We start from the raw sequence: 15,760 nt of genomic DNA, 5'->3' as shown, positions 1-15,760 counted from the left end.
AGCATATGTTACAAGCAACAACATGACACTTTATTCAGTTGTTCAAGGCACAATGCACTGAGGATATAATCCCAAGACTACAGTGTGAGCTTGTTGTTAGATCCCTGCTGTATTACTATTCATGAAGCATTGAAATTCATTGATAAGCCAGTCGCTGTTGCATTACAGCTGGGTGGAACACACACACTCCATGTACATGATCTTATTACGCTATTGGCAATCACTCCACGTAGAAATGTTCAAAATAACGCTGGCAGGTTTGCACTTTCCTGTTGTCCTTGTGACTTTTTATGTGTAAACCTATTTGGAAGTCACAACTACCGGCCTTCATGCAGAGGGAGCAACGGGTCCCTCCAAAAGACATAGTTCTAAGTTTGAAGAGAAGCAGTTTTTGTTGGAAAATATACACGTTTTGTAATTGGTTCGACAGCAATAAATTATTTCTAGTTTAACCTGAAATTCAAACTTAATCTGTCTGGGTTTGGTTTTTTTCGTGATAGCTACTGTGTGAATACACATGACTGATTTGGTTGGGCTTAAAAATCTTTACTCGCTGGCGGTCCCGGGGTAGAATAGGCCTTCAGCAACCCATGCTTGCCATAAAAGGTGACTATGCTTGTCGTAAGAGGCGACTAACGGGATCGGGTGGTCAGACTAGCTGACTTGGTTGACACATGTCATCGGTTCCCAATTGCGCAGATCGATGCTCATGTTGTTGATCACTTGATTGTCTGGTCCAGACTCGATTATTTACAGACCGTCGCCATATAGCTGTAATATTGCTGAGTGCGACGTAAAACTAAACTCACTCACTCACTTTACTCGCTGGCATTCCGTGATATGTTTGACATGTAACCATGATGATGACTAGACGAGGGCAAATATGGCTCACGTAGGTCATCCAACCAGAGCTGTCTATTACGGACCTAGTGGTCCATGTCAAGCTTGTTTGATATTACTCATCCCATTGGAGTTTCTCATGAACATGTTAGTAATGCGATCTCCATCTGAGTTAAATCTTACACACCCCACTCCTTACCAACACTACGTGTGTTTGTCTAGAGGGTGTTCCTTATGCACTAACTGTGCACAAGTTGGCCATATATTGGAGTGTTATGTGTTTAGACATGTATACATGCAAAACGCATGTTTTGTTCAGTCAAAGCATTAATATACAATGGTTGTATTATTATTACATTCAGTTTACTGTCTAGATATTGCATGTGAAGTTTGCATGCACCTGTCCCCTAGACTACCCACGACCCTGCTCACATAATTGTTACAGATCAAATGGATAATACCTGTCAATAGAGCAGTTTGAACAACAGTCGCAGCTAACAAGTGCAGCTAACTTAACAATCTGCATTTAGTGACAGTATCTTGGTGAACTAAGAACATATCGCCTTTGGTACATACGTATAGTTCGTTTAGCTTTTGTATTTCAAGGATCTTACGTAGTTTACGTCAATCTGTTTGACGTGTTTATCAAGGGTGGAAACTTGCTGATGTTTCCATCCATATTTATTTACACCCTTTTATAATGTATATATATATATGTATTATTTATGTATTATAAAAAAATAGAAGATGGATGTGGTACTGCTGGAAAGCATTGAATCTCAAGTTTTCCAAAACCAACGTTGCCATGCTTGAATGTGTCAGGCAATGTCATTTTGGTGGTAACCATGCTATTTTTCAGAAAGCATGACAGCTATATATAAAAAAATATATCTTCATTAGAAATGGTGATTTTATGATTTTTGAGAATGCATGTGATGATCCAAGTACGGCTCCACCGAACTATGCAAAACAACAAGGTCAGTGTGACAGTAACCCCCTTTGTTGCTATTCTTGCTTGAAATTCCATTTTTAACCTATTAACTGCTTAGTATGGACTGCACAGAGAACGATGTATATGGTATCATAAGACATCTCAAAGACTGAGCTTTCTGACAAAGTACATTTCATTCTTGTAATTGTTAGGGCATGTACCATTCAGAGTGTAAGCCATGGTTACCATGCATTTTTAATTGTACCACAGAATGCCTTATATCATCCCTTTATGTAACAAAATATTGCTTTTCCAGAATGTTTACTGCTGTTAATGATATCCTGTTCTATGTGATAATCATGTGCGCATAAACGTAAACACCTTCAAGGTCAAAATCAAGGTCACGTCAGTTTTGTAGCAAATACGGACAAAACTTGAATATTTCCTCATAAATTGTTGGTATGTCAACACAAAAAAGACCAATTACAATAGTCCAGGGCTGAGAGTCACTATTATATTAAACCAAGTGTTGCCAAAATAAATATTGTGGTACGAAATAATGTTTCATGGGGTCGTCACTGTGGCAACCGGATCTTTCACTGACACTGTATGTGACAGAATCAAAGATAACAGTAACACTTTGCTTGATCCATTTTGCAGCAAACCTCAACACTAATAGCATTTTCTCTTACTTTTGGGGGTTTGTAAACGCAAATATTATGCTGAATGGATCATCACTTTGCATGCCAGATTCTCTACTTTATAAAATTCGATGTTGCAAAGGTGGAAACTGGAGCATAGTACTATTTGAAGAGCTTGGTGAGGGAAAGGAGAATTTCTATGGAAATTAATGAATGACTTTCTTAGTTTTGTAATAAATCAAAGACACACTCATTTCAGCTGCGTATGATGTCAAGGCCATGTGACATGTATGTTGCACATACATGTATGTGACATGAGTGTTGCATATGTGTGACATGACTGTTGAATGTGTGACACTGCTGTTGCATGTATGTGACATTACTGTTGCTCATCTGTGACATGACTGCTGCATATACATTGACTGTTGTTTATGTGTGACATGACTGTTGCTTACATGTGACATGACTTGCTTATATGTGACATGACTGTTGTTTTTATATATGACACGACCGTTGCTTATGTGTTGCTTATGTGACCTGCCACATTCCAAAGGTCTTACAGCTTGTAATAATGGCAGGATGCCTACCCCATTCACTATATATGAGACTATTTGATAATTTGAGGACAGATTCACTGTAGTCAAGTACATCACTACCGGGAACTAAACGAATAGAATCATTATCCCATATCCCTTGCCATTTTGTGTTTTCAAAGATAGATCTGACACTTCCATCTATCCCCAAAATTTGTGATATTAAAGATTCTTATCTTCCTAGAGAACACATAATGCCTTCTTGCATTAATTTTCTATATAATTTACTTGAATAAATCTAACAATAACACAGACATAATTTTATCATAATTTGTAATGAAAGTCATTTGATAATGAAATTCAGTAAAACATCAAGATAAAAAACCCTAAAGTACCACAATGTGGTCTTTGAAATAAGTCCAAATGAACAAGTCATAAGATAATGATTTCTTTGTGAACTCAAAGGGCAATTTGGGTGCATCATGTACAGTTCTCACGTTCACAGTTCTCACGATCACGTTCTTGTGATATTGATATTGCTAAAAGCGGCGTAAAACTAACTCACCCAGTCAGTCTTAAAGAATGTAAACATTTGTTAATGAGTACCTTCAAGTCATTGCAAGACACAATATCATTTACTCTCGATATGGAACACATACAAATAGATAGTGTAAAACCTCATTCTCAATGCTTCACTCACGTAGTCCGTACAAAAAAAATATTATCAGAAGACAATGTAGTCAATGTTCATGGTGGTTTTGATGATGGTTGTGAACTACACATTATTGTACATAATGATGATCACACATGGACTTCCAAATAATAAGTGTTGTAACATTTTATGTAAATAGCTGAAAACTATATATGACATAAGCACAAGCAGTCCGCAGTATCAAAAGACATTAAGCAACACTCTCATCCTTCTCGATATTCTCGACATCGCGAGACACTGTTCCCGGTTTTGATGGTTCATAGTGGATTTCTTATTCCTTTGTCATGGCAAATTATTAACCGTACTAGCATGAACTACAAGAAATGATTTTAGGATCATTCGATAATTAATGATAAATGCAGTGAATGTGAGGCAGTACAGTCTGTGACATTACTGTGATAGAAACTCGGTATTTTACGTCATAGAATGCCAAGTTATCAGGCTACTTTCAGTCCAGAAGTGTAAGAAGTGCTTCTTGATTTTAGGTTCTGGGACAAGAACTACAAATCGTCAATAAAGAGCTTTTTTTTTTTTTTTTAAAAAAAAAAATTCAGTTCTCCTAGAAATCGTCCACTTCTTGTACATTGCGTGTACAAGAATATATACTTGGAGACAAGAGGAAACTCCAGTGTCGTTTTAATCGCAGATTATCCGTTTATTTTTCTTCAAACATGGATGACAGTTCTATCGCCAAAACATGGGTATTATACAAGCATATTTAGGGATGTGCTGTTATTTGTGAGATAAACCTCTTGAATGCGGACAACGGTAAAATTACCAATATTCTAACAATAAATGCCATACACTTTCCAATACCTTATCTATGTTATTTACTTTGAGGTATACTGTGGACACTGAAGCACTGAAACCGTCTCTCCCGTTTTGAAACTGTTAATCAGTTTAATTCAAACGCATGTAAATAACATAATAATTGTCCGAAAGATTTCAAAATTGATATGTTTGATCATCAATACTTACAGACGTCAGTTGCAATTGCAACATGACGACAGGTGGTGCGACAGTGCGATCCGAAAGTCAGTGTATGGCCTCCTTGAAGGTTGCATCGTCTGTACATGGTGTGGATGAAACGGTTGATGAAGGTCATAGGAACTTGTGCCCAGACTCGGTGATACAACTGGGAGAGTTCAGCTGCAGTTATCGGCCTGGGTCGCACATGAATGAGCCTCCTCTGAATCTCGCCCCACAAGTGTTCTGTCGGGTTCATGTCGGGACTGAAGGCAGGCCATTGAAGTCAAGGTCTCTAGTTGCTCACGCGTGTTGTCTTGCTTGAAGACGTGGTTTCCATGACGACCAAAATGTGGCACGACGAAGGGCCTCAGGCTTAATCAATGTAGCGGGCAAGATGTCACATCATTTCCTCCACCAGGGCCAATATTCTGGAACACCATTTGGCCTGGTTTGTGATTGAGAGCAATAGCACCCCACGTCATTATGCTAGGACCTCCCAACGATTCTCTTTCCAGGACACTATCATCTACAAAACGCTCCCCGCGTCGTCGCCGCACTCCCACTCTGCCATCAGCCGTCGAAACGCAGTACCGGCTTTCGTCGACACCAATTCCGATGATGTGTGGAGACGAGCACGACGATGTCGTACAGCGAGCATCGGACCCCGGTAAGGACTGCGACATCTGACGTTTCCCTGTCTCAAACGCCTTTTCACCGTGTCGGCGTTGATTGGTCTCTGGTGATTGCCGATGGCTGTCCGTGCAGTTTCCTTAGCCCTAGCGAGACGATTTTGTAGGTGATGACGGACAATCTGCCGATATTATCTCAACATTATCACAGGTGGTCCTCCACCCGGTCGGCTGTGCGTCCAGTGGCTTGGACCCCTTGCCGCAAGCTGTATATTGTTCGAACATGAATAGAAAAATGATTTTCAACATGTTTTGCATTCTGGCCAGCATTCCGTCTCCCTAAAGCTTGGTCCCTCTGTTCCCTTGATGATCTTGGCATGCCGTTACTGTCGAACAGTGAAGGATTCGGTGCATGATTGGAGGCTTTTCTTACAGGGATGACACATCGGGATGCACGTGCATTGTCATTTTCATTAAATACGCACAAGAACCTCGTCCCGATTTGACGACATGTTATTTGTATCAAATACAGGATCTGGAACCAAATTTTCTTGAACACTGGCTACGAACCAGGTCTAACTAACATATAAAAAATGAAAACATAACTAAAATTAAGATGAAATAAATTTGGCAAAACGTTTGGTCGGATGATGTTTGGGGTTCTGTATGCATCTATGTCCTGGCCAGGCTCCACATTACAGCTGAAACATCCACATTTGGTTTTTTTTCCTATGGTGGTATATTTGTCGAACTATCAAAGGTATATAAGAGCAAAATAAATCACAGGTATAATGACTTTCAAAAGAAAGACACCTGGCACTCTACTATTGATTTCCATGTCAGGGCACACGTCGTCTACATGCTGGAAAAACGTACACAAGATGTAAGTCACAATCAACACCTGTTTCAATTTTGTTTTACATTTGTGCCGGAAGAATAAACCCACCCATCACACAAACAGGTGCTGAGGACGCTTAAACAATTGGAGATGCGTTTGTAATCCTTCATCTGTGACATGATTCATCTGGATTTTCTGCTTGCGGTTACTGGTCCCTGGTCGGAATACATGTATCTGTCAGCCAGTACGTCATGAGAATCGCCATAGCTGCCCTGCACTCTGGGCACTGATACCGACGTGGACTCTCACTCGGAGGCTGCCACTCAGTGCTCCATTATAACACTGGGACTTAAGGACACGGTTGTCTAGGGCGACATTCCACGGAAATTCATACGCACGCACACTCATCAATACTTAATATGTAAAGACCATTAAGAGACGTTATCACGAAACTGGTATCATCGCACCGGGGTCATTAGGCCGGAACTGCTCAGATAAGCATATCTTCCACCTGGTACCCGAAGAATATTAGAATGTCAGTAACCCTTCAGTAACCCATGCGTGTCGCAAGAGGCGACTAACGGGATCGGGTGGTCAGGGTCGCTGACTTGGTTGACACATGTCGTCAGTTCCCGTTTATGAACATTTGTGCTCATTATGTTCATCACTGGATTGTCTGTTCGATTACTTACAGATTGTCGCAATATAGCTTGAATATTGCTGAGTGCGGCGTAAAACTAAACTCTCTCATTCGCTCGAAGAATATCATTTAAACATTTCATATACGGAGAAAAATACTTTTACCATTGCATCGCACACTTCTTTCATAGCACCAATGTGTACACATGTGAACAAAATATAATACACGATTGCGTGAGTTTAACGGCACATTCATCAGTGGCACATTTACATCACATCATGTCAGCTTGGCGTTGGTGAGACCCACGAGAACGGGTATAGTGTTGACACACACTGAAATATCACACAACCTAAGTTTCTTGTGTACCTAGAGGAGCAACCTTTGCACAGAAAATTGCGATCCTCCTGACATCCATACCAATCACGAACCACCTTGGTCCTTTGTTGTGTACCTCCGGGATCTGTACTTGGTCCACTTCTTTTCAGAGCACACACGACCGATGTCGCGGATATAACTAACAAACATGACAAACAACACACTAAAGTGAAAGTTTACAAAATTAAAGTCATGGTTGTTTGATCCAGGCACAATGCAAAAACATTACAGTTTTTATAGCAGACGTAAGGATAGAACTAGTGGACTCGGACTTTAGTTGACTCACAACTGGCGATGGACATCCACGTTTATCAACTCATCGGAATATATTTTTCCATCTGTGAGCTATTGGCAGAATACGGTACGTCTCCTTATCACCCATGATGCAGCACACAATCTTGTTTAGAGACGTGTTATAGGAAGACTTGATTATTTCAATAACCTCCTTTTTGGTATTCAGAATAACAAAATGTCCCAAATGCAGCAAAATCATAAGCAGAACTTCTAAGCTCTCCCACATAACACCTGTCATGAAAAGCCTGCACAGGCTTCCTGTTAAATCAAGAATTGGCCATAACTTAATATGTTTTGTGCAGAAATGCTTCAATACCGAATGTCGAGAAATTCCAACAAGAACTTTTTACCCGTTATACTCCAGAAAGATTCTCATGATCTGAACTTACACGCTGTGCCTTGTTTCAAACTGCAAACGTTTTAAACGAAACCCTTTTCTGTCCCTCTACTCTGAAACTCTCTCCCTATCACCATTAAAACAGCATTTGACTTTCATTGTTTCAAACGACAGCTGAAGACTCATTTGCTTTCATTGTATTACGACTCGCCACAATTTCCTCATTGTATGTAAAGGGTATAACATAAATGCCCATGTCATATTTTGTGTACGACACGAGTGCCTACATGTTGGTATTTCCCGAGCGTGGGCGAGAGAATTACCGATATTTAGGCAAGAGTGTGGTAAACATAGTATAATAATGGCACGAATAGAATCTCACCCTCGTGTCTACTGTAATCAGTTGCATCAACACTCTTTGATAAAAGTAAAGTTTCCTCGGCAAGCTTCCGATGTTTGTGACTTTAGGAAATTAAGGAAAAATCGACCAAATCTATTTTCAAACATAGGCTGACTACCCACTGTCGCCGCATGTAAAATGCAACGTCACAGAAGAATCATGACGTCGTAACGTTGTTCATGTCGTAAAGTCACCATGACAAAGTGATAATTTTGCCCTGGGGCATCGTATGAACAACATGAACCCCGATATGTGCTTCCCGGTAGGTAATAAATATGTTTATCATCCTAAACTGTGTTCCACAGGAAATATCGCTTGTGTGAGATCACATGATATCTTCTAGGAGATATCGTATTGACTATAGATTTTGTACAATGCCCTGACAATGCTATGTCGTCATGAACGTGATGACGTCACAATACTATGCACTGCAAGTCTAATGTTGGTGCAGTATTGAATGGTGTACATTTTTCATTGAAAATTAAAATAGAATGATTTTGATGATAAACAGAATCTCACCCTCTGATATCAGTTATATCAACTCGGATTAGATTCGGTTCAGGCTCGGATATTTGTAACTTTAACAACTCGTGTTGATATAATTGATATGGACAGACCCTTGGGTGAGATTCTTAAATTATTGGTGCGATGGATGCTACAAAAGGATGTGAACTATTGTATTGTGTCTCTGACGCGCAACGCTGGCACCACACCAGACTGAGCATTTAAATGTAATTTTTGTGCTCACATACATGGTAAATTATGAAATTATTTCGTTTTGCTTCAAGGCAGAACTCCATGCCAGGCACCGCCATATCCTATTCCGAAGGCTTCCGAAAATAACTCTTTTATTTACACCACGCTCTTGGTTGTCTTTAATGAGCATCAGGTACCTCTGTTACAGCTGTAACAAGTATTCATCTGTTGACATGAAGTCCACACAGACATGGAGTCGGGTCAAGTATGCCTCACCGTAGCCTAGGAACAACGCTCAACGCTCTCAGGTGTCCCCTAAAACAGCTGTAAACTCATTTCCGTCGCAGTGATTTACTAGCTCCCAAAGGCCCGTATTAGAAATGTGCACCCAGTGTGTATATCAAATAATTGCTTGGTGATTATATCCAGGAAATCCTGAATCAGATGTGCTTTTTATCGTTAATACTTTCTGCAGACGTCTTACGTTGCATGGGTTTGTTCTATTGCGCCATACAATCGGGTCTGAGGTTTCATTATGAGACTACGGCGCGAAGTAATATCACAACTGCGTGCTCCGAGGCACCAGACCCCACGAAAGTCTTCACTACGGACTGGCCAGCTATTTGAATTTACTTGGCTACTTAACGTTACGCGTCTACTGAGACTTTCGTGGATGCTTAAGCTTACCACCCCATGAACTGAAAAGGCTGCTCAAGCTAATGTAGTTACTGAGGCCTTCATAGCCCCTAAGACATATTTGAATTGTATGGTTTTTCATGGCTAATGTAAGTTAAGAAGCAGTTAAATGTATATTGCTACTCAAACTCACATGGCTGCCTGTGCCTACCTGACTTTTTAAACGAACATAAATAATTCTGTTTGCACGGAACAGCTAAGTATGCAGAGCACAGCTACATAAACCTATATGTAAACGTATTTCAATACTTTAATCAACATGGCTACGCCAACTCACATTGTCACTTAGCGTGCACAGTCACTTTAACACATGCGCAGTTTCTATATAAACAAGAACACAAAAATACGAGTGAAAAAACATGTTCATATTATACCTGGAAGTTGCAGACGTATATGTGAGTCGTTCAATGCAGTCAACAAAACTGCTTATTGCACAACAATTACTGAAGCACCGGTCATCCATGCGGAGCAAAACCACCAATTCCGCCTCGGATTCAAAGGGACAGCTGGAAAAACCTATTATTTCCTGTTTATGCATCAGATAAGAAAGCCTTTCGGGTCCATTCGATTACTTTTTCTGTGTCGTGACACGAACCTGCAATTTTAGGATGTGAGTAAGGAAATATTTCACCATAAGGTCTCCTCTGCAGCTTGCAGGTTACCGTGTGTGTTTGTTCCCATTCTTCTTATAACCAGGGAGCCTATATAGAGTATCCCTGTTATAACTTGGGATGCAGTGTAGGATGAGAGGCCAGTGTTACGCCCCCTAATATGCCTAAAAAGTTATAAGAAAATTCCATTATTCACTGGGTCAGAATATAATGGAAATGTCTATAAAAAGGACCATTCGAGGACCCTGTCTACGTAAAGCACTTAAATAGAAGAAGAAGAAGAAGAAGAAGAAGAAGAATTAAGACCATTTTATTTTCAATCCGTATTCCGTAGGAAGATCTGTGTATTTCCATACCGGTAGTCTCATTAAAGGTCACATGCGACATGAAACACAACTTTGCAGATTCTGATACCTTTCTGTATGCACTTACCGAAAGAAATCATCCAAAATGCCATTTCAACATATAAGGTTGAAAAAATTACGATGAAAAATAAAGCAAGCGAAATCAGAGTTTGAACGATGCACTAAATTTCCCCCAGCGCTGGGGCAAGAAGTGGTTTCAACAGCTGTGCTGCGCTGCGCGCATAACGCTTGCGCAGCTAATAGGTTCGCGGAGCTTGAAACAGTATGTATGCCCGGAGTATGAGGTCGTGAGCAGTAGTCTAATCTTGGTTGTGTACACAACCACTCTACTCGTTACATAAAAATACTTATTGATTGTGGTGAGCAGCCTCTGTCACAGAGCACAGGGGCTTGTGTTGCTGAAAGTGAAACATTCTTACTGAAATAGAGCCAGATAAATTCCCTTTCGAATAAATCCAAAATTATCAAAGTCGGTGCACCATGTACCGAGTACCTTTGCTTGGAAATCGGGAAAAGACATTTTTTTCATTTGTACGCCAATAACCTGCCTACGGAAAGCATTGCCTCTCGGGGAAGAAATACTACGTATCTATCAATCAGCGAAAAACATAACCTTTCAGTAATCGCTAGATTGTGTTTTAATTATGTTTGATTTTTTGTTGCATGTGATCTTTAAGTTATTCAGACAATGAGCTACTTTTCAACCGATCCAAATTTCCTCGTGTGAAAGTGAAAATAGACATCACATCTGGTTACAATGAAGTCCAATTCCTTGTTTCACGAGCAAATGGTATTTACAAATAAATTTTAATTTCAAACTTTAATAAGATCGTATTTCTATTTTTATGTCGAGGTTTAGGCAGTATACATTAACTGAGAAATCACAGACTGCCCCTGTTTGATGAGGTCGTAAAATGATTCACAATGCATGTGGCTCATTGGTTACACCTGCTATGTGTTTTTTACGCTTATTTAGTGTAAGTCTGTAACGCACTATGAGATTAATATAATGTCAGTTCCGTACCAGACCGCCACAGTTTTCTAGCGGCAGAGCCTCGTTTTGAGATATCCACGATTTCCAGGTTACCGTTTGTCAGAGCTCGCTGTATGACAGAGCGCGCTGTACGACGTGTTCTGCAAGGATTAGAAGGAGCATTGTTTTGCAATATACAAGTGTATAGATGTGTCAAATCATACTGATTAATTTTTATGCGTCCAATTAAATGAATCAGTCTAAACATTCTGGACTGGTTATCGCACACAGTTGCGCAATAGGACGGAACCCAGTAAGGAGGAAACGAGACTGTACTGTACGCAATGCTTTGACTTGATCCGTATTCAGTAGAAAAATCCTTTCACGTTCAATCCGTATTTCGTAGGAAGACCTTTGCACTTTCAAACAGTATTCAGTGGGAAGATCTTTTAACTAAAAACCCATGGCCGTAGTTGTCAGAATTAAAAGTTACCCCTCAGTGTAAAAAAATGTTGAAAGTCTTACACTGAAATCTAATACGTTTCTTATGACTGAGTTATAAAGTGTACTTTGGAACTCTTCTCAGCAACGCAATCGTCACGTGAGACTTTATTACAAAAGGTAGAACGTATTAGTTATTTACAATGAATTAATTAAAAGATTCTGTTTGGATTGAGCGGAAATCCTTTTCCTGACTGATTTTGCAAGAGAAGGTAGGGAGACAATATAGAGATTGTTGTAGATTATACACTGAAGATGGTAACCACACTTCTTCCCACTAGTGTCTCTTTCTCCAATCTCTGATGCCAAATGTCATGCCTTAAATGACAGAATTTACAGAACAGAAATAATTCGACCAGCGCCATTACGTCAATCATTGTATGATGGAACAGAAACGCGCTCGTTATTGCCGGATAAAATACAGTTAACCTCTTTGATCTTTCAGCGAAACATCTACTCTGCACCACGCAAACTGCATGACAACGTCAGTGTGTCAGCTCAGATCTCCACTCCACCTACATTGCATGGCATGTGGCGAAGTCTGATCCGTGGCTGAAACCTGCTGAAACTGTGTTATGCGATTTGGCGTTGAAGAGGTGTGTGCTGGGATTGCTCTGTGGACAGCAATATAATGATCTCTTGACTCATGTGACCTGTCACTGCCCCAGCTACCAGTGCCAGAGAGACAATCTGACACACGCACGCACGCACGCACGCACGCACGCATGGTCTGTAGAGCCGCTATTGTCCCTGTAATTCCGTTCAATGCAATCAATGGTAATGAGTGAAATTTCGGATCTTTATAATCTCTGTTGCTGTTATACTTACAACAGCTAGTGACGCTTCGGGGTGACGCCAGGCCATGCGAAGGTTCTAATCAGGTGGCAGATGGATAGACATGGCCGTCAATAGTCTACACAAAGCCGCATCGTATGTCTGTACATTCAGACCGTATGTTAGCCCAATTAGCGGATCATTAACGCCCCCTCCCCCTTCTACACACACAACAACTATTTAGAGAATAGAACTAGGATGTATCTTGCAAACAATACCACCGACGACGGAAACCACGTCGAGTTCTCCTGCTCGTGCAAACATTCCACAGGAGATTCCCGGTTTCAGAGAATTAGACTGTTATAGCACTATTCACTATTTATCTTAGGTACCATCGTATTGGAAACATTCATAACTCTTCAAGAAAAGAAAAGAAAGGAAAAGAAACGCATAGATGATTTTGAGAATATCTGACTCATGTAGCAGCGGCAAAAGTAATGTAAATATACTATTTGTGGTGTGATTGTAAACAGCTTCAGCACCAAAACGTGGCACTTTTAACTTTTCCCCCTTGTTTCAGAAGCGTTTTAAAGAATATTTGCCAAAACGTCAAGAAAGCATGCAGAGTAACATGTACATGAAAGTGAGCGGAAAAGCATACGGTATCGATCACAAAGGCAAACACTGTGTGTAATTTTGTCATTCGTTTACGCTTGGAAGAGAGGAAATCATCATGCCATGACTAAGCCGCCAATCGAAACGTCGCCATAGGCCGCCATGAAGCTGGGAGTCGCAGTCTGCAGGTGCCCGACATGCCAACGTTCATCCAGAACCCGCACATATACCCAAGATCGCCAGTGAAGCGGCAGTCCAAAAGTTACCACAGATGTAGAGGACCGCTACTGCCTGGAATCGATTGCATATAGTAGGGATACGACCAAGAAGGCCCTGTTGTTCCTCGTGTTTTGAGGCGCAGTGGCTTGAGTCCTCAACTGGAACATTAGAAAGTGGAGGCCTTCTTCTTCACCGGCAAGATGGAAGAAAATGTGTTTACTAATGGAACAATTACTGTTTTGCACCAAACTGTATTCGGAGTGCCATTGTGTGGGTGCGATATCCAGCTAAGACCTGATTTTGAGGTGGTTCATGGGAATTTGACAACAAATCGGTACACCAACGTAGTCCTTGCACGTGGAACACGCGTCACGGTCCGCTACCTTGCCACTTTTAACGCCAGTATCTTGCCATGGCCTTGTCGATCACCTGATCTGAACCCGAGAACATCTTTAGCATCAACTCGATCGACGTGTAGAGCAACGTCAAAACAGGTCTCTGACACTTCTAGAACTGGTCATAGCATTGCGGAAAGAGTGTGGAAAGAGTTCCAGTCTGTGCCAAGACGGTGCCGAGCAGTACCTACTGCCAGTGGTTGACGTACAAAGTACTGACTTTGACGTGATCTTTGACTCAAGTGTACAGAAACACTACTGTTGTGTTGGCGAACACCTTTTATATATTTTTATTGACGTGAGAATTTCATGATATAATTGCTCTTTAACTAACGCAATAAAATCTGTTAGAAACAACTCATATTACTTACTTGTTTTAGAAACAACTCATGCGTTTCTTATTTTAGAACGTTTACTACAACTACTACAGCTCAAAATGTAATATTACATACCGATCTTTGACTCCATAAGTAAAGTACCAGTTAGTTGTGGAATGTCAGGTCTTAAAAGAACAAAAATGTATATCACACCAAATTTCGAAATGCATGACATCATATGTCGTCCATCGATGGTCCATGAGCATTATATTCATGATGCCACTGACGTCCCAGCTGCAGGAAGATTGCAAAGCTAAGGCTAGGCGGCATCTTGGAGGTCATCGTCATCATCCTGAGATATCGACGAATATTTGTTACTAGAATTGATGCAAAAGCCAAATTTGACCAAATAACTAGTTTCCTTAGATAGCAGTTACTGCTGGACTCTGCCCCCTGAGGTATGCTCAGTTGCCACGATTATGTATGTTGAATATCTTGATGGCATCATGCTGATAGTTGCCATGGTTTTTTCAGAACTTTGCCCTTTGATTCAGGTTAATGTTTCTCACCCAGTGGTGTGTATATATGCATATCTGCCCAGAAAAGAGCTAAGCGCTAGACTATTTCAAAACTAAGATTGAGTGGAAATGTTGAAATGCTAAAATAAGGACCAATCCATAGTTAGGAAAAGGTCATCTAGTAACTGATTTAGGGATATAATAATCAGTTGTATGTACAATTAAAGGCAACGTTGTTAAGATATGATGATTCTGCTTTTTAAGGCAAAATAACTATTCACATCCTGCTTTTAAAACACTATTAAACAGCACTTGTCAGAAATGACAATCATTTGGTCATATACACGTAACAGTCATTTATGCTTTTCACTGTTCAAACGAACGTAACTATTTTTAAGAAAACAAAGTGCCTGTTTTCCAAAGGCTCATACATCCTGCTTAAATTAGAAGATAATTTCAAAAATGGTTTGTTTTAAAACTCAAAAATACTAAACCAAATTATGGCATTTAGAAGTTGGTGAGGTAATACAAGACGCTATTATGGATGACAACTCCTTTAATTCTTTTAACACGACGTTTCAAGGCTAATTCTTGCCACCTGAATTAAAACAGTTGTCATCCATAATAGCGTCTTGTATTGCCTCACCAACTTCAAAATGCCTTTGAAGAATTTCATGAGAGGAAATCGTTCAGAAAAAAAAAACAGCTATCATAATTTGGTTTAGTGCTTTTGAGTTTTAAAACAAACCATTTTTAAAATTTTTGCTTGCCACCTGGACGAAGGGGCAGGAATTAGCCTTGAAACGTCGTGTTAAAAGAATTAAAGAAGTTGTCATCCATAATAACGTCTTGTATTGGATTTCCTCTCAGACAACCTATATTCGCAAAATATGCTGGATGGCGCTTAATTGTTTTTTCAAAGTATATATATCAGTGTAATA

The sequence above is a fragment of the Haliotis asinina genome, chromosome 3 (assembly GCF_037392515.1).
Source record: "Haliotis asinina isolate JCU_RB_2024 chromosome 3, JCU_Hal_asi_v2, whole genome shotgun sequence".
Lineage (NCBI taxonomy): Eukaryota > Metazoa > Mollusca > Gastropoda > Lepetellida > Haliotidae > Haliotis > Haliotis asinina.
This window is presented reverse-complemented; position numbering follows the sequence as displayed.